Genomic DNA, 20,386 nt, shown 5'->3' with positions numbered 1-20,386 from the left:
GCATAGTATTGTCTGATACTTAAATAAACTGATTAGCCTTTGGTGTTGATTTTCATACACCAAGATTTAGAACTGACTCGACTACAGCCATCAAGATCTATACTGCCATTATTTCTAACAATAGAATAGATAAACTTTAAGTATAGAGCATAGAGAAACAAAAGGACCCGACAAATCCAGTTCAATTAAACATTCAACAGATTCCGGGTAATTGATTCGTTGAGAGAGAGCTCAAGTTGAGAGGAAATCAGCATTGATTCATTTAGTCTGATGTACAATTAAAGGTGGAGACATTGCCTGCGGTCTCAGCACAACTCCCAGACACACACCACGAGTGCTTGGCGTGAGGACACCAAGTGGTCAACTGATTATTATCTTGCTTGACCACTGGGGACCTGCAAGACCAGACAAAACACTCCCCAGGGCAGGGCCTCACTCCTGATGTTGCCGTAACGGTCATTTAAATAGATTGGTCCAAAGTTACTGAACTTCAGTCACACTTTCACACGCGAGTACGTAGACAGTTCTATAAGATTTCAATACGAGCTTGACGATTGGTTTGGTTAACATCGTTATGTTGTGTAATAGCTGGTCGTCAGGTGTCATGCAAAAAGGAACATGTCTATCTGATGGTCATACACCTGTCCAGGACACACCTCGTCATACAGTATTGGGAATACGAGGGGATGTCATAATATCTGTCAAGCTGAAGAAAATTGGTTTGCTATGTACCAGCCTCACGATCCTGTTTCGATTGTTTGTTTTATACACCCCTGGAAAAAAACAAGACAAAACAAAACAAACAAAAAAACCCTGCAATACATGCATTACAAACTTCAGGAAACAAAATATGCAAGAAACATTTTGTGTGTCTGAGGAAAGTAAGCGTCGCTAAAATCAAATCTATACATTAAAGTGCTTAAAAAAGCTATTTGAAAAACTATACCCGCTTGTTATCGTAACTCCCCATTTCATATATACAGAAAGGCCTCGTTTTGGAGACAGTACCCATCCCCTTCTCGATGACGTAATGTTAAGGACATAACTGATTCGAATGTTTTCACTAATCATACATAATGCCATTGGTTTAAACTAAATACTAAATGGTCACACAATTGTCAGCTCTCAGTTTATTGTAGACAGTGCCAGCTTAAATCTCCGGACACAATGTTTGTGAAAGATCAAAGTCAGGCTATCCTTAAAAAAAACAGACCCTGTCTAAAGACCCTGTCTACATCTAAATCAATCAATCCAAATCTTATGACGGGAATATATTCCATGCCATTCTGAATGATATGATATTATCTGTGGACATACCATTATTCAAGAGGTACCAAATGACATATCGTTTTCATTTTCTGCAATTATTTTACAAATATTATACCCCAATGTGTTGTGATGTCTCATATCTCGTGAACCACATTACCAACATATGTGAAACTTTGTATATGATTCATTCACAATTTATATTAACTTTACAGATATTGGACATCGAGAAAACGATTAGGCTCACTACACGATGACATCCGTCGAGTACCTTAAATCAAGGAGGACAGTGCACAATTAATGGTCATTCAATAATGGTAGAAGAACATATGGCATGAAGAAGTGTGAAGGAGTGCACATCTCGAGCCTGTGTGTGCTCCATGTTTACACACAACAACCCTGCATCAATGTTGAACGACATGTCCACATCACGTGGAGCTACATTATATCGTGTTTCACCTCTTGAACGTCATCGCACGACAACTACTACGGCAATATTTGCAACTGAGTCGCAATCCTAGATGCAGGAATGACAATAGACTTTGTTCCTGAAAGCAGCTTCCTACAACCTAAACCAGTGTAGTCCCAGCTGCAGCAGCAGCCTACAACCTAAACCCATGTAGTCCCAGCTGCAGCAGCAGCCTACAACATCACTGAAGGTGATGGTACTTTCTACATATACACTGGCTACATACTTGTGTATGCCACACAAACATCATCTGTCCGTCACACACATCATCATCTGTCCGTCACACACACACACACACATCATCTGTCCGTCACACACACATCATCTGTCCGTTACACACACATCATCTGTCCGTTACACAAACATCATCTGTCCGTCACACAAACATCATCTGTCCGTCCCACACATCATCATCTGTCCGTCACACACACACACATCATCTGTCCGTTACACACACATCATCTGTCCGTTACACACACATCATCTGTCCGTTACACAAACATCATCTGTCCGTCCCACACATCATCATCTGTCCGTCACACACACACACATCATCTGTCCGTTACACACACATCATCTGTCCGTTACACAAACATCATCTGTCCGTTACACAAACATCATCTGTCCGTCCCACACATCATCATCTGTCCGTCACACACACACACATCATCTGTCCGTCACACAAACATCATCTGTCCGTTACACACGTCATCATCTGTCCGTCCCACACATCATCATCTGTCCGTCACACACACACACATCATCTGTCCGTTACACAAACATCATCTGTCCGTCCCACACGTCATCATCTGTGCGTCACACAAACATCATCTGTCCGTCACACACACACCATCTGTCAGTCACACACACATCATCTGTCAGTCACACACACACATCATCTGTCCGGTACACACACATCATGTCCATCATACAAACACCATCTGTGCTTCACACACACACACCATCTGTCCGTCACACACACACATCATCTGCCCGTTGCACAAATATCATCAGGCCGTCACACACACACACACACCATCTGTCCGTTACACAAATATCATCAGGCCGTCACACACATGCATCATCTCTCCGTCACACACACATCAATTGTCCCTAAACCACACCCCACCCCACACACCCCCCACACACGCACACGCATCCACACACGCACACACACACACACACATCAACTTCTCCGTCATTTGCAGAGAATTCCAACTGACTGTGACTGGCATATAACGTTGATAATAAGTGTCTGTCGCACTGAGAGAATGCTGACGACTTTTCATGCATACATGTCATACAGAGACTGGGTCTGTCTGTTTGTCATGCAGACTGGGTCCTGACTGTCTGTCAAACAAACTGGGCCTTGACAGTCTGTCATACAGACTGTGTCCAGCATCCGACAGCCCATCTGCATTTGACTGCATATTGTGATGATCCAGTTTGACTCTGTATCTGTTGAACAAATGCCTTTTTGACCAAGTGTGGAGAAGGAAAATTTCAATGTCTAGCCTTCCATTCTGATATGTAGATTTAAAATAAATAACATCAACTACTTACAGCGACATTCTGTAGACCAGCATCATGGGAAGCTAAATTATTTTGTCGCGATGGTAACTACAGAACTTGACAAATCTGTCAAAGGCCACGTGTTGCTGTAACAGCCCCAAGACAGACAGTTGTAATGTAAGACAATTTCCCCGATTAGAGACACCGGACGCTGCCACTGACGACAGATTCCACCATTCGCACAGTAATCCAATCCATTAAGCTGCCCTTGCTGTTCATGCTCGGACTGTATAAGGAAGCTCAATGGAATTGCCAAAACTCTCGTGATAAACACCGAAGCCATGAGCCTGGTTAATATTCTGTATCACCACACAGCCTCACTGCCGCCAATAAACTCCGCTTTGGAAGAGCGCTGTCATATAACATAAAACCATTAAAGTTTGGATTGGGTGATGACCGACGACATTGATATCACTTGGTATTAGGGCAGGATGGAGCACGATGATATATCCACAGGATCCTGCTCGGTGATATCATGAGGCGCCATTCCAGGGCGGAGCTGGATCCGTGAACATCTGGCACAGGGTGGTCAGGCTGGGGTCCTGACCAGACAAATGCCTACCGACAACTGCCCCCTGAGTATCTGCGCCCCGTCCATTGTGTCCTCCGGACAACTGCACCCAGGTTAATAGCGCCCGAAAACAAACAAACACACACACACACACACACACACACACACACACACACACACACACACACACACACACACACACACACACACACACACATAAAATTAATAGTTATAAGTTTAAAAGCACTATAATACAAAACAACATATCAATCTTCAGCTTCACTTAAAATACATTTTTCAGAAGGTTCATGGATATCATGTCCCTTTATTTGGTCATCATCGTATCGGTGATATCACCTGGTACCATTACAAGTTGGCGCTTAGGTCATATCACCTGGTACCATTGCAAGTTGGCGCTTAGGTGATATCACCTGGTACCATTACAAGCTGGCGCTTAGGTGATATCACCTGGTACCATTACAAGCTGGCGCTTAGGTGATATCACCTGATTTCATTACACAATGAGCTCGGTGATATCAGTTGGTAACACTACATCGACTGTATGCACTGGCAACTGAAGTGTAGTAATATCAGGTCATCCCATTGCACCACCCGACAGGAATGGCCTTCCTCGAAGGTACTAAAGCATATCAACTAGTATTTCAGTATTCATTGCACTTGGTGGGCTCTCATACACCATATGTCACATGTGGTACTGCAATTACCCGACAGAGTGCAATGCATTATTGATTATAGTTTCATGTGAGCAGTACGAGGTGTAGACCTCAGCATATTATGCCCACGAGAAATGTTTTCCCAACATTTATACCCCGGAGGATGCTGTAACATCTGCCAGAGAGAGGCCAATCAGATTGAATAAGAATCGTGTTGGAAGTGCAGGCTCCTAACAACAGGCACATACGAATGTATAGCATGTGTCTCTGAGAGTGGTAATCATTTCGCTCCGAATTGTTCAGGTTGGAACATTTGGTCCAAATAAGACATCTCATACAATGTACTTATTCATTTGAAAAGAAAATGTTCAGATAATCATCGATTTCATGTTCAAGGGTCCACACACCGTTCATTAAAGTAATTTGGCGATGCATCATTAAGTGGCAAATAACGGTCATATTTGACATACGGAATGAAGAGGCTGTCCAAACAGAGGTTGCCCTGTGGCACTTGAAGGAAAACAGATAAATTGAGAAGCACAGAGATAGACATTACAGTGGAAGCGAGTGGGTGAGGGTTTAAGAAATGTGAGATAAGGAAGAACGTTTCTTTGCTTTTCGAGATAGTAATCGTGAATTACAAGGCAATAATATCATTTGTTGTATCGATACACTGTTGTGACGTCACATCCACAAAGGGACTTTTGAAATGGGCGTGTGTACACTTTGGTGCCTTTGTCCAGCAGCAATATGCCTTATACGTTATTCCTTTGAAAATGGAAAATTTTGATGCTTAATCCCAAATAGCAATGGAAGAAAATGCACATCGGTAGGATGCTTATCGGTTCTATTTTAGGGAGATGCTCGATCAGTCAGAGATGTCACCCCTTATATCTTAAGTACGTGAAGCACCATGAGATATCACCCATCCCTCTCTGATACATGTGAAGCACCATGCGATATCACTCCTCTCTCTGTGATGCACGTGAAGCATCTTGAGATATCACCCTGTATATGTGATGTACGTGAAGCACCCACGACTTGGAGCTATCCAGGACTTATGCCGATCGCTGATTGTAGATGAAGTGATTAAGTTTTGTATCACAATAGGCTGTCGAAGAAAAAGAAGCTCAAATGTTGTCATTTGCCAGTGAAGATTTGATGATAGGCCTCAGCTTCAGGTAAGACTAGCCAGTTACAGGTTGACGATCATGTTACAGGTAAGACGATCCATGCATAGGCCAGATGCAGAGAAACGAACCGTTTGCAAATGTGCTATGCTCGAGCTTCCGGCTTGTTTCCTTCAATAGTTATCAAGTAATTAGAACTCTGAGTAAAAGTCAAAGCCTCCCCATAATGCGGGACCAATAATGATTCACATGACGAGATTTAGCATATTGTAGATACATCTGACCATGCTCTATTCATAATCATTGTATCTGCCAATGACATTGTAGGAGTTTGATCATCTCAATAAAATGCGTCCATACATGATCATCAAAGGTTGATGATCATACCAAGTGTTGTAATCTGTAACAAATAACTTTCGCCCTTATGTGGTGCATACATCTATGTTATGTTGCGTCCAGCCTTAAATCAGGATCAAGTTTACATTCAGGAGTGTAGGAATCAAAATCACATGTTCCCCTTCTCGAATAAACGCTTACTGTTTGTACAGGCAACAAAACCGTGTGTTTTCACAAGCCAGAGTAGAAATATGTGTCCAATCTGGCCCTGTTGTCAGATCTTCGCTGAATGCCCCACATGCCGTGCATATTAATTGGAGTAGAGTCAATAGAGCGCACACACCTTCCATTAACCTGTGACACACACATGGATTGTTTGGACCAATTTGAGCGCATGTTACCAAAGGTGGGACACTAACGTAACTGGACAACGATGATGATGATAATTGCAAGCGAGTCATGAAAAACCAATACCTCAGAGTTTCGTACATGAGCCTCTGGTTCCGGCTAGCAGGTAACCATGTGGTACGGTGTCATGGAAACACACATTGCTCATTATATCTATCTCTAGTCCAGTTCTAACACAGCTATACACTGACTTGCAAATCTCATCTTTGGGTATTATCTAATGCCCAAACAGCCTAAATATTTTGAAACGGGTCCTGAACTGATTTACTAAACAACCTAGAATACCTTCTCACTGCTTGCGTGAATTGCATGCCAACAGTATAAAACACTGAGATTCTCAGCGGTAATACAAGGTTTACACGCTGCTGGCACATGGCTGAACAAGTCCGACCATCGTCATGTCACTCATGACTTTGTCCAATCTTCCACAGATGTTGCCAACAGATGCCGCACACTGACATCAGAACTATGCATAGTGGGTGCATTCAGATGCATTCCGGGTACCCAATTTATTTATTAAACTTCTCAGCGTTTCATTCAGACGTTCTTTAATGTTATTTTAGAGTCTAAGGCAAGAAGATACTACTGAACTCTGGCACCAGGTTCACACAGGAGCCTAATGCGAGGGAAAAGACACTTTGCGCAGATTTACAGTGCATCAAATATTTAAAGAATTCATCTTTTAATTACCAGACCAGTTCCCGTCAGTGCACTGGTTCTAAAGGAAATCATAATTAAGGCCTAAGCTAGCTGTATCCGTCAATTTTCAAAACGAAAATAAAAACCGCTGTAAAATATTAACGACTTCACGGAGAAGACGTTTGTGGCGCATAATGGATTCACCGTGAGAGAAATACAATATATATGACTTGACGTCAGTGTGTTCGAGATTATATGACTATCTGTCTCGTTCTTTCAGTGTCTCTAGACAGCTCGCATCATCTTCACATCAAATTCCGTTGTAAACAAACAACCAATTCACTAACAGAAACAAGTTCGGCTGTGCTATTGGAGACACTCGCTGAAATGTCGAGAAGTCTAACCAAAGTGTCCAGACTCGAATAAAGCAAAGCACAGCAATATGACCGATGTAATTTTTTTCTGCCAACACCAGTTACCATCAGGAACCAAATTCCTGCAGAATTTACGCACTTTGGCAAAAGGTGAACCGCCCTTACCCTTCCACCTGGATGTTTGTCTGCATATAACGGTCTTTGTTTATGCAGGAACTGAAACACCCATAATGGTCACATCTTTGGGGATGACAACGTCTTTATTGCCTAAGGCTACGTTTCGATAATTCACTATTAATCCTGTAGATCACAACTTTGTGGATGACAACGTCTTTATTGCCTAAGGCTACGTTTCGATAATTCACTATTAATCCTGTAGATCACATCTTTGTGGATGACAACGTCTTTATTGCCTAAGGCTACGTTTCGATAATTCACTATTAATCCTGTAGATCACAACTTTGTGGATGACAACGTCTTTATTGCCTAAGGCTACGTTTCGATAATTCACTATTAATCCTGTAGATCACATCTTTGGGGATGACAACGTCTTTATTGCCTAAGGCTACGTTTCGATAATTCACTATTAATCCTGTAGATCACATCTTTGTGGATGACAACGTCTTTATTGCCTAAGGCTACGTTTCGATAATTCACTATTAATCCTGTAGATCACATCTTTGTGGATGACAACGTCTTTATTGCCTAAGGCTACGTTTCGATAATTCACTATTAATCCTGTAGATCACAACTTTGTGGATGACAACGTCTTTATTGCCTAAGGCTACGTTTCGATAATTCACTATTAATCCTGTAGATCACATCTTTGGGGATGACAACGTCTTTATTGCCTAAGGCTACGTTTCGATAATTCACTATTAATCCTGTAGATCACATCTTTGTGGATGACAACGTCTTTATTGCCTAAGGCTACGTTTCGATAATTCACTATTAATCCTGTAGATCACAACTTTGTGGATGACAACGTCTTTATTGCCTAAGGCTACGTTTCGATAATTCACTATTAATCCTGTAGATCACATCTTTGGGGATGACAACGTCTTTATTGCCTAAGGCTACGTTTCGATAATTCACTATTAATCCTGTAGATCACATCTTTGGGGATGACAACGTCTTTATTGCCTAAGGCTACGTTTCGATAATTCACTATTAATCCTGTAGATCACATCTTTGGGGATGACAACGTCTTTATTGCCTAAGGCTACGTTTCGATAATTCACTATTAATCCTGTAGATCACAACTTTGGGGATGACAACGTCTTTATTGCCTAAGGCTACGTTTCGATAATTCACTATTAATCCTGTAGATCACATCTTTGTGGATGACAACGTCTTTATTGCCTAAGGCTACGTTTCGATAATTCACTATTAATCCTGTAGATCACAACTTTGTGGATGACAACGTCTTTATTGCCTAAGGCTACGTTTCGATAATTCACTATTAATCCTGTAGATCACAACTTTGGGGATGACAACGTCTTTATTGCCTAAGGCTACGTTTCGATAATTCACTATTAATCCTGTAGATCACAACTTTGTGGATGACAACGTCTTTATTGCCTAAGGCTACGTTTCGATAATTCACTATTAATCCTGTAGATCACATCTTTGGGGATGACAACGTCTTTATTGCCTAAGGCTACGTTTCGATAATTCACTATTAATCCTGTAGATCACATCTTTGTGGATGACAACGTCTTTATTGCCTAAGGCTACGTTTCGATAATTCACTATTAATCCTGTAGATCACAACTTTGTGGATGACAACGTCTTTATTGCCTAAGGCTACGTTTCGATAATTCACTATTAATCCTGTAGATCACATCTTTGGGGATGACAACGTCTTTATTGCCTAAGGCTACGTTTCGATAATTCACTATTAATCCTGTAGATCACAACTTTGGGGATGACAACGTCTTTATTGCCTAAGGCTACGTTTCGATAATTCACTATTAATCCTGTAGATCACATCTTTGGGGATGACAACGTCTTTATTGCCTAAGGCTACGTTTCGATAATTCACTATTAATCCTGTAGATCACATCTTTGGGGATGACAACGTCTTTATTGCCTAAGGCTACGTTTCGATAATTCACTATTAATCCTGTAGATCACATCTTTGTGGATGACAACGTCTTTATTGCCTAAGGCTACGTTTCGATAATTCACTATTAATCCTGTAGATCACAACTTTGTGGATGACAACGTCTTTATTGCCTAAGGCTACGTTTCGATAATTCACTATTAATCCTGTAGATCACATCTTTGTGGATGACAACGTCTTTATTGCCTAAGGCTACGTTTCGATAATTCACTATTAATCCTGTAGATCACAACTTTGTGGATGACAACGTCTTTATTGCCTAAGGCTACGTTTCGATAATTCACTATTAATCCTGTAGATCACAACTTTGGGGATGACAACGTCTTTATTGCCTAAGGCTACGTTTCGATAATTCACTATTAATCCTGTAGATCACAACTTTGGGGATGACAACGTCTTTATTGCCTAAGGCTACGTTTCGATAATTCACTATTAATCCTGTAGATCACATCTTTGGGGATGACAACGTCTTTATTGCCTAAGGCTACGTTTCGATAATTCACTATTAATCCTGTAGATCACAACTTTGTGGATGACAACGTCTTTATTGCCTAAGGCTACGTTTCGATAATTCACTATTAATCCTGTAGATCACAACTTTGTGGATGACAACGTCTTTATTGCCTAAGGCTACGTTTCAATAATTCACTATTAATCCTGTAGATCACATCTTTGGGGATGATTGCTTTTTAGAAGGTAGGTTGCCTGAAGAATCATCATCAGAATCAAACTACCCTACCTGGGAAAGACCTCCCATCAAATTAGCAGACCACTAAAGCACCAAACAGGCATCGACACTGACGCACCCTCAGGAACATCCTCCAAGCAAATGGCCGCAACCTACTCCACAAAAAAAAGAAAAAAAAGCCCACAAAAGAAGTGATCTACAAAATTAATTGTGAAAATGGCGACGCCTGTTAAGGTGAAACATTCAGTCCCGTTGACATCCACATGAAAGGACATAAGACCTCAGCACCTAAAGCCATCAGCAAATCAGCCCTCTCCGATCACCACCAGAAATTCCCTACCCATCAAATCATGTTTGACAAATCTGAAATCATATCAAGTAAGAATCAGGGCCTCAAGAAAAGAAAACTATAATTGGAAGCCATCGATGTTTCATTTTCGAGTCACCAAGTTCTAGAATGCCGATCGAAGAACCCATAATGCTATCAACGTATCTCTTAGAAAATAACGCTTTTCATGAAATTCATTTATAGATTTATCGGGACTATTTTGTCCCGCTTTATGTAGACAGCTAATTGATGCTGAGGCTTTGTGTCAGGTTATCTTAACGTTACTTATCTTGATGCGTATTGTCGATTGCATGACTGTTTGACATGACGTCTTCAAGACATTATGCTGGGGAGGGACGTACTAGACGAATAATTTGGACTGGACTTTTATATGGGAACTTAACAGATCGATGTAACGTGTTCAAAGATATGGATTACTTTCACAAACTACACTGCAAATAAGATGAGAACATGAATCAGATGTATTCTTGTTGTGTGATACATGGCATACAGTAGGTGAAATGAGAACGACCGTTAACATTTGACATACACAGGTAACAGTTACTACTGGCGGCTATTTAGGTTTACACTACTACTTGTTGTCCAAACCTACGTGAACATCCCGGATCGTGGTGACAAATACTAATAAAATTCTACTCTGATAAAACAATATTGAAATATAACCGAACAAAGATTAGCGTGAGTGAGAGTTTTCACAGCGTTTCGAAGCATTCTAGAACTATCTCGTCGAGAACTGATACCGGTCTTCGACATGCGGTTTAAAGTAACGATTTAACGATTGTGAACACATCCGTGCCCATGGTGAGGTACTCTGACAGGACGTCCTTGGGAGGGGTATGCAGGTGTCAGTCTACACATGAGTGGAACGCAATGCTCTCACCCCACAGGTTGCAGTAACCTAATAACCTCCGCCTGAGACTAATCAGAGAAACACACTCTACTGCAAGCGCTCTAGTCTCGGTATGACATATAGAGGGGGATTCCGAAGTATTCCTTTAATATTTCAATAAAGAAACCACGAAGGTAATATCACTTATGTCAAAGTTCAGGAAAGATATCTAAAAATATTACTTCAAATACAAGTGCTCTTTGCAATCACTCAGATCGTATATAAGACCAGGGGTGCTATGTCTTGGTGGAGTTGCAGGACATGTGAGTCATCTGTAAGCACGTGTTGTGGACAAACTACAGCGTACCTGTTTATAAGAGGTATCAAACTACGTCGTGGCCGGTTTCAGGGCATGTGAGTCATCTGTAAGCACGTGTTGTGGACAAACTACAGCGTACCTGTTTATAAGAGGTATCAGACTACGTCGTGGCCGGTTTCAGGGCATGTGAGTCATCTGTAAGCACGTGTTGTGGACAAACTACAGCGTACCTGTTTATAAGAGGTATCAGACTACGTCGTGGCCGGTTTCAGGGCATGTGAGTCATCTGTAAGCACGTGTTGTGGACAAACTACAGCGTACCTGTTTATAAGAGGTATCAAACTACGTCGTGGCCGGTTTCAGGACATGTGAGTCATCTGTAAGCACGTGTTGTGGACAAACTACAGCGTACCTGTTTATAAGAGGTATCAGACTACGTCGTGGCCGGTTTCAGGGCATGTGAGTCATCTGTAAGCACGTGTTGTGGACAAACTACAGCGTACCTGTTTATAAGAGGTATCAGACTACGTCGTGGCCGGTTTCAGGACATGTGAGTCATCTGTAAGCACGTGTTGTGGACAAACTACAGCGTACCTGTTTATAAGAGGTATCAGACTACGTCGTGGCCGGTTTCAGGACATGTGAGTCATCTGTAAGCACGTGTTGTGGACAAACTACAGCGTACCTGTTTATAAGAGGTATCAGACTACGTCGTGGCCGGTTTCAGGGCATGTGAGTCATCTGTAAGCACGTGTTGTGGACAAACTACAGCGTACCTGTTTATAAGAGGTATCAGACTACGTCGTGGCCGGTTTCAGGGCATGTGAGTCATCTGTAAGCACGTGTTGTGGACAAACTACAGCGTACCTGTTTATAAGAGGTATCAGACTACGTCGTGGCCGGTTTCAGGACATGTGAGTCATCTGTAAGCACGTGTTGTGGACAAACTACAGCGTACCTGTTTATAAGAGGTATCAGACTACGTCGTGGCCGGTTTCAGGGCATGTGAGTCGTCTGTAAGCACGTGTTGTGGACAAACTACAGCGTACCTGTTTATAAGAGGTATCAGACTACGTCGTGGCCGGTTTCAGGACATGTGAGTCATCTGTAAGCACGTGTTGTGGACAAACTACAGCGTACCTGTTTATAAGAGGTATCAGACTACGTCGTGGCCGGTTTCAGGGCATGTGAGTCGTCTGTAAGCACGTGTTGTGGACAAACTACAGCGTACCTGTTTATAAGAGGTATCAGACTACGTCGTGGCCAGTTTCAGGGCATGTGAGTCGTCTGTAAGCACGTGTTGTGGACAAACTACAGCGTACCTGTTTATAAGAGGTATCAGCCTACGTCGTGGCCGGTTTCAGGGCATGTGAGTCATCTGTAGGAAGTGTGATGGACGAACTACAGCGTACCTGTTTATAAGAGGTATCAGACTACGTCGTGGCCGGTTTCAGGGCATGTGAGTCGTCTGTAAGCACGTGTTGTGGACAAACTACAGCGTACCTGTTTATAAGAGGTATCAGACTACGTCGTGGCCGGTTTCAGGGCATGTGAGTCGTCTGTAAGCACGTGTTGTGGACAAACTACAGCGTACCTGTTTATAAGAGGTATCAGCCTACGTCGTGGCCGGTTTCAGGGCATGTGAGTCATCTGTAGGAAGTGTGATGGACGAACTACAGCGTACCTGTTTATAAGAGGTATCAGACTACGTCGTGGCCGGTTTCAGGGCATGTGAGTCGTCTGTAAGCACGTGTTGTGGACAAACTACAGCGTACCTGTTTATAAGAGGTATCAGACTACGTCGTGGCCGGTTTCAGGACATGTGAGTCATCTGTAAGCACGTGTTGTGGACAAACTACAGCGTACCTGTTTATAAGAGGTATCAGACTACGTCGTGGCCGGTTTCAGGACATGTGAGTCGTCTGTAAGCACGTGTTGTGGACAAACTACAGCGTACCTGTTTATAAGAGGTATCAGACTACGTCGTGGCCGGTTTCAGGGCATGTGAGTCATCTGTAAGCACGTGTTGTGGACAAACTACAGCGTACCTGTTTATAAGAGGTATCAGACTACGTCGTGGCCGGTTTCAGGACATGTGAGTCGTCTGTAAGCACGTGTTGTGGACAAACTACAGCGTACCTGTTTATAAGAGGTATCAGACTACGTCGTGGCCGGTTTCAGGGCATGTGAGTCATCTGTAGGAAGTGTGATGGACGAACTACTAAGTTTCGATTATGCTCAAACATATTTGCGATAAAAAAGACCACTTCAAAAGAACCTAAACAGAACCTGATTAAACAGCTAACCGACTAGCGTGTGATCTACTTGCCCTGGGATCTCAACTATGTCAATGAAGGGACGCCGAACACCGCCCGCGAGGCAGTTAGCATACTGTGGAAAACATAGCGTAATTATGTAATCCTAATATGATCATGTCGCCCACACGAGCATGAACGAGCGGGACTGAACTGCTTGGGGAAACCATTGTTGAAAGTGGTCTAAATGAGGCCTGCAGATGAAAGGCTTTGAGGAATATGAGCATCGACTTGTCTCCAGATGGCCGCACTGAGCACAGGTTTCCATGCTGTGTAATCGCTCCATTGACCTTCCTTCACACAGTTATGGCAGCGAAATTTGGAGGAAAGCATACTACATTTTCTTCAATATATATCGCAGTTAATGATACAGCGAATCTAAGACGTTTAGACGTGGACACAAACACTGGAGAACGGCAGGTAACCTCACACTAACGTGTCGACTTATTTCAGACTATTTAATGTACCGTTTTATAGAGGGAATGTTTAATGTAAATTTATGGGTGCTTTCCGTTCTACTATACTTCTGTCACTAGGAACAAGAATACACAGTGGAGATACTGTTATTTCGTCTGCCAGTAGAAAAAATAATTCACAACCTTTACAGGATGTCAAATACTGTATGGGTATTTGAACAGTGTGATACCCTCCGAAGAACTACATCGAGTTGTATATGACTTGTGAATGAGTGAGTTTGGTTTTACGCCGCTTTTAGCAATATTCCAGCGATATCACGGCGGGGACACAAGAAAATGGGCCTCACACATTGTACCCATGTGGGGAATCGAATCCGGGTGTTCGGCGTGACGAGCGAACGCTTTAACCACTAGGCTACCCCACCGCCCCATATGACGTGTGACTACTACAGAGTATTCACTCACCTGGCAATGATGACTTGAAGCGCCTATTTAACGAAGTCTGAAAATAGAACAAAACGCTTGAAAATTTTAACACGAGGAGAATCATGAGTCAATCGTGAGCACGATGTTGAAAAGTTATTCATAAAAAACTCCATAGATGAAGTCACAACGTACGACCAGCATTATTCACGGCTTGTGCAAGTAGACCCATACGCACGTGCAATCAGTAACGCGACATTGAACCACGCCATCTCACATCATGAATGGGCAAAGTTCAAAGTAATATTCTCACAATGACACACGTGTGTGAACAAGAGCGCTTCTCGTCATATTAATACAAATTTTAAAAAAGTCTAGTTTTACTGAGTTTCGACAGTAATTCAAAGTGAGCGGTGTTGTTTCCACGTCATGCTCCATCATGCCCTGTTTGAACGCATGTATTTTCAGAAAACGGTTTTGTAATAAATCTACTTTACCAAATTATGCTGGTAAAATACTGCCAGTTATCTGTTCACTGTTGCCACGCTATCAAATAAGCACTTAGCGGCGTCGGTGAGCAACGTCCATTTTAACAGGTTGTGAATATTCAATGTTCTCACCAGGAACATATAATGGCATTTTGAAATAAAACGACCCAACTGTGAAATGACATCTTTATTTATCAGTAAAACACTAAGAGCTTCGATTGACATGCCTTCATCATTGAACGAACATACTGGGTTGCCTTTATTCCTTCGTAACCCATCAAATATGTGTCATCAAACACACACACACATGTCGACTGGCTGAGAATGGAGGCCTTAGTGGGTGAAAAGGTTATTAATATTTCATGGACAAGCGCTGCCACGTCGGAGCGGATGATCCATGTTTCCAGCAAACCTTATAGGCAAATCGCAACGTTCTGGTGTGTGTTTAAAGGACACCGGGTGTCAGGTATTGTTCTGCGCTAGTTGCTGTCGTGTGGTGTCTGTGTGTTAGTGATACCCAACCACACCAGCAATATCAGCGTGAGTGAGGGAGCTTGCTTTAAATCGAGTCAGTGTTCCAGGCACATAACAGTTTGTCATCTTAATGTAGGACGTCATTTCCGGAGAGCAACACCCTCAGGAGCGCCTTCAGATGATGCTGACATACCCGGACACGTAGTCTGGGTATCTGGCGGGCAATAAAACCAATTACGGCGCTTATGTAGAAGGACCCCTCGTGTGTAAGAACTCTGTGTCTGTTTGGGATTACACTAATGAATCCATAAACACCCCGTGAGCTGTTCCGACTGATGTTTAATTTGTCCGCGTTGTTTAGGCGAAGCCGATACACAATCAGAATCTCCCACAACCTGATGTTTACACTAGTCTGATAACCCCGGTCACAGAGTACACCAATGACCAGCAACAATGTCGTCGGTACGTTCACGACCACCGTCTATACAATATCCACCATAGCACATCTGTTACAATGAATCATTCAGAACATCTCCACTTTGGCGCGTGAGGCAAATTGAAATCTTGGGTTAGTCGGTAACTCCACTAGTTTGCCAGGGACAATAAAACAACGCCTTGCCTTAAAGGTGTCTACAAATAATCCTACGATAATGTTAGGAATCATTTCCCTACATAGCTTGAATCTACACGGACAATGATGATTCCCCAATCCAGGAACTGGCACAACAATTCAGATATGAACTTGACAGTGAAATCAGATGCAAGTATACGGATACGATATGGATGATCAACGTCTTTGTTAACACTGGAAGAGATATACTCTAGTGTGCGTTGTGTGAGTGAGTACATGGGTGAACGTGTTAGACGCTTTTAGCAATACACAAGTATATAATTATCACGGGGTGAACACTATAACTGGGTTTCACATATTGTAGAGAATTGCACACATGTCCTCCTCCCCCGTTTAGGTTAAGTAGTTTGTACTTGCTGTGGAGTAGAGACGTCGACTGCACATGCAGTTCAGGCACGTAAAATTGGCGCTATATGTGATAGGGTAAAGCATGATGCATTAATATTCGTCTACTGTGTGGGATGTTAACATATACACTGACAGAAACCAAGTCCTGGTAATAAATGACAGAGCAAAGCACACTAACAGCTCAGTTTCCCTGCTGAAGACCGGGCGTGACCACCATTTGCGTCTCTACATTAGCAGCACCATGTTGTAAAACCCAAACTCTAGTTCACGTCATCGTCAGCCACTCGTTGTATGACAGTGGTTAGGTTATCTCACACCATGTTTTATCAGGAAGTCGTAAGCCTCGTTATGCACGGCAGTTGAAATCTGAATTCATCTGTAAACGAAAGCTGCACCATTTGAGCTGCTCATGAGAAGTCTGTCAAACCAAGGTGTCCAGCCTCGAACAATACAAAGCACACCAGGGTAATGTTATCAGCCAACATCAGTTAACAACAGGAACCAACTTCTTGCAGGATTTACGCAGTTTGGTAATACGTTCCAGATAATTGTTTGCCTGTATCACGACCGCCAGAGCTGTCCAGTTGAAATACTGCTCGGCTCCAGACGTGCCTTCTGAACCTCAGACGCTGCACACGCTACAGTGGACATCCATGATGCTGTCGCGGATGTCTTATGACCTACCAGTACACAATGCCATTTAGAATGTGGTCAAGTGTAACATATGTAATATTTGGGATTAAACTTTCTTCGTAAAGTAAAAATTAAGCCCGCGAAATTGGAGTTCAAACGTTTCACCAAATTCCCCCCCAGCGCTGGGTGAAAAAACTGGTTTCATGAGCTGTGCTGCGCTGCGTCCATAACGCATGCGCAGTGAATAGGTTCGCGGAGCTTGAAACAGTATGCATGCCCATCGTCTGAGGTCGTGAGCAGTAGTCTAAACTTGGTTGTGTACACAAACAAGTAAATAATCTATTTGTAACGTAAAAATCTTGTTGATTGTGGTAAGCAGTCTCTGTCACGGAGAAAGCTCAGTGTCTGGTTTATTCACACCTATATGTCTGCCTGCCTGTCTGCTAAAGACAACATGCAGTACACAGCTTCAATCATTGACCACGTGCAATTTGAACATAACACCTATCAGACTATACGACATAAAGAAAATACGTTGATTTATGACTCGTGCACCCGAGTCCCGTCTCTGCCACATTATGTAATTAGGCACGTGTGATACACATGACATGTTTTTATGTCTGTGGGTTGCAAACAAACTACATTCATTTTTTACGGATGACTGGATCTGACGGAAACTGGTGCAAACTCTTGTCAGTTTCAAGTCCTGCTTTGTACTTGGACAGATTTCAGCCACGCAGTAGTTTACCATCTCTACTGACATGATTTTTGATTGGATCGAACGCAAATTCAGAGAACATGTATTTTCAAAACCCAACATCTCTATATACATTTTTCATGGATAACGACTTCTTTTAGTGTATGTGATTTTGTTTGACAACAGTATATGAATCCACACTGAAACGACGCATCAAGTACACAAAAAGAAGTTGTTATCCATAGAGAATCTTACTTTCTTGTGCCTTGCTATACTTCTAAAATGCCCATGAAACAGATCATCTTTCTGTACACACAATGAACCTTTAGCATATCAGCAAATGAAACAGTCAGTCGGAAGCAGTCGTTACACTTGAGTGCACATCCACCCACTATGACTGGGTTCGGTCTCCCGAGGGCTTCGTTTCGGGGGAAGTAAGCCCAAGTACAAAATATTGCACTTTGAATCGCGATTGTACGCTCATAATTTTGTTTATTTGTTTTTTAAAAAGCAGCAATGTATATTATATGTCATGAATAAGTGATAAATGTGTTTTAATTATGTTTGAGTTTTTTGTTGCATGTGACCTTTAAAGAAATATCTTTGTAGGTAATTTATACACTGAAGCATGTTCCCCCAACATAGAAATTTGATACCTGTGAAATTCATGTGCAAATCGTGAATTAAACGTGGAAGTGGTTAATTTTATAAACCATGATTTTTGGCCTCTGAGTTTAACATGTACTAAGGTATAGAAGTAAGTGTGCGGACAGGTTACACATGCAGTCTGAAAATGAACACCAAAGATATATCACGACTGTGAGCAGGTGAACTTGATAGGGACAGAGGTATGCTCCAGACAGGGTCGACACACGCCAAAGTTGCAAGAACCTACGGCTGCACCCGTGTAGTCGTCTCTAGACTGCTGCAGTGTTGTAGGCAGATGCGACAGACCAATAACAGGAAGATCGCGAGTGACGACATCAACTGAGACCGGCATTTGAAACTGAACACCCCAGGAACATCGACATCAGAAGGAAGGTAGCGTGACATAGAGAAACACCCTATGAACAGATGGAAGGCGGCAGGTTCTAACACGGTGGAACACTCCAGCAAGACCAACGATAGAAGGAGGGTGGCAGGGTTTGACATGGTGGAACATCATCAGAACACCTACGACACAAGGTAGGTGGCAGGTTGCAGAGTAATGAGAACGTTTGGCAAGTGTTTACCGAAGATCATCAGCTCATCAACATATTGCCCCATTCTCCTGACATCGGATAGTGTGGGATGCTTTTACATTTACACACCAGCACAAAAAATATGAAGTTACCGAAACAAAAACAAAACTTGCTACGTTTCTGGCGTTGCTAATACCCCCTGTAAATAACGCGGTAACTAAAACAACTGTGTTTTCATAAGTGGTATTTGTTTTGGGGCGAGGGACAAGATGAAGTGGGTTTAAGTGTTTTACAGAGATAATGGTAGCATCTGGAAGTTCACTAGTTAACACGACACCTTATTTCCTATGTCAACATGAAGCTATATTCCATCAGAATTCAGGTTTGTTGTTAGTTTAGTAAGGTAGGTTTGGTATCAAACCAGGTATAGTGTGTAATGGAATGCTTTCCTGTTCCACATCGTTCAAACGCAAGGAGCCTTACAGGGACCACTGTAAAGGGTCAAGGTCGAAATGCAGTGAAGGTCACCACATCAAACTGTGAATACAGAATCAACATTTCACGGCGCGTAGCACAACTGCAGTAAAACCTCACGTTTTGAGTGGCTAATAACGTGCCTCAGTGGAAACTTCCGCGTGCTGCTATCACTGAAATTAATATTTCACACAGGGCATGTTTAGGTTATGAGTCAAGGCGAGTGGAGGAATATTTGGTTTGATCCCTATGTACTTTATGGTGACACCGTGTCATATTCCATCACCTACTGCTAATTCCGTTTCCAGAAGTGCCACCTTAACCAGGTGTAACAGCATTAGGGATGTGCCAATCCGCCTAACTGTGTAACATGTCCTGTCTAACATGTTCTTCCACTTTCTTCCACATTAGGCTTTTCTGTCAGCATCACAAGCCGTGGTTAGGGAGAGTGTGACTTAACCTGGCTCCAGTTCCGTTAGTTAGAACAAAGCAACAAGCCTGGTTCCATACCACGCGCTTCATGACGAGGTTCCATCTGTCCCCGGGTGTGTCATGGCGACGTATGTTTACATTACTCAAAGGGAGTTGTTTTCTGTATATGTAGAGTAGTGACGAGA

The 20,386-nt window shown here is 42.5% G+C and overlaps 1 protein-coding gene across 1 annotated transcript in view; it reads right to left on the bottom strand.

Moving 5' to 3' along the window:
- LOC137266334 (neuropeptide Y receptor type 2-like) overlaps nucleotides 1–20,386 on the bottom strand; it is a 165,401-nt gene that overhangs the window by 79,868 nt on the left and 65,147 nt on the right. The window contains exon 3 of the mRNA XM_067801820.1: nucleotides 14,886–14,922. The gene's annotated coding sequence lies outside the window, so the exon portion shown is untranslated. The remainder of the gene's footprint in view (nucleotides 1–14,885; nucleotides 14,923–20,386) is intronic.

The sequence above is a fragment of the Haliotis asinina genome, chromosome 15, assembly GCF_037392515.1.
Source record: "Haliotis asinina isolate JCU_RB_2024 chromosome 15, JCU_Hal_asi_v2, whole genome shotgun sequence".
Taxonomy (NCBI): Eukaryota; Metazoa; Mollusca; class Gastropoda; order Lepetellida; family Haliotidae; genus Haliotis; species Haliotis asinina.
The sequence above is the reverse complement of the archived record's forward strand: the minus strand, read 5'-3'. Positions and strand labels throughout refer to the sequence as shown.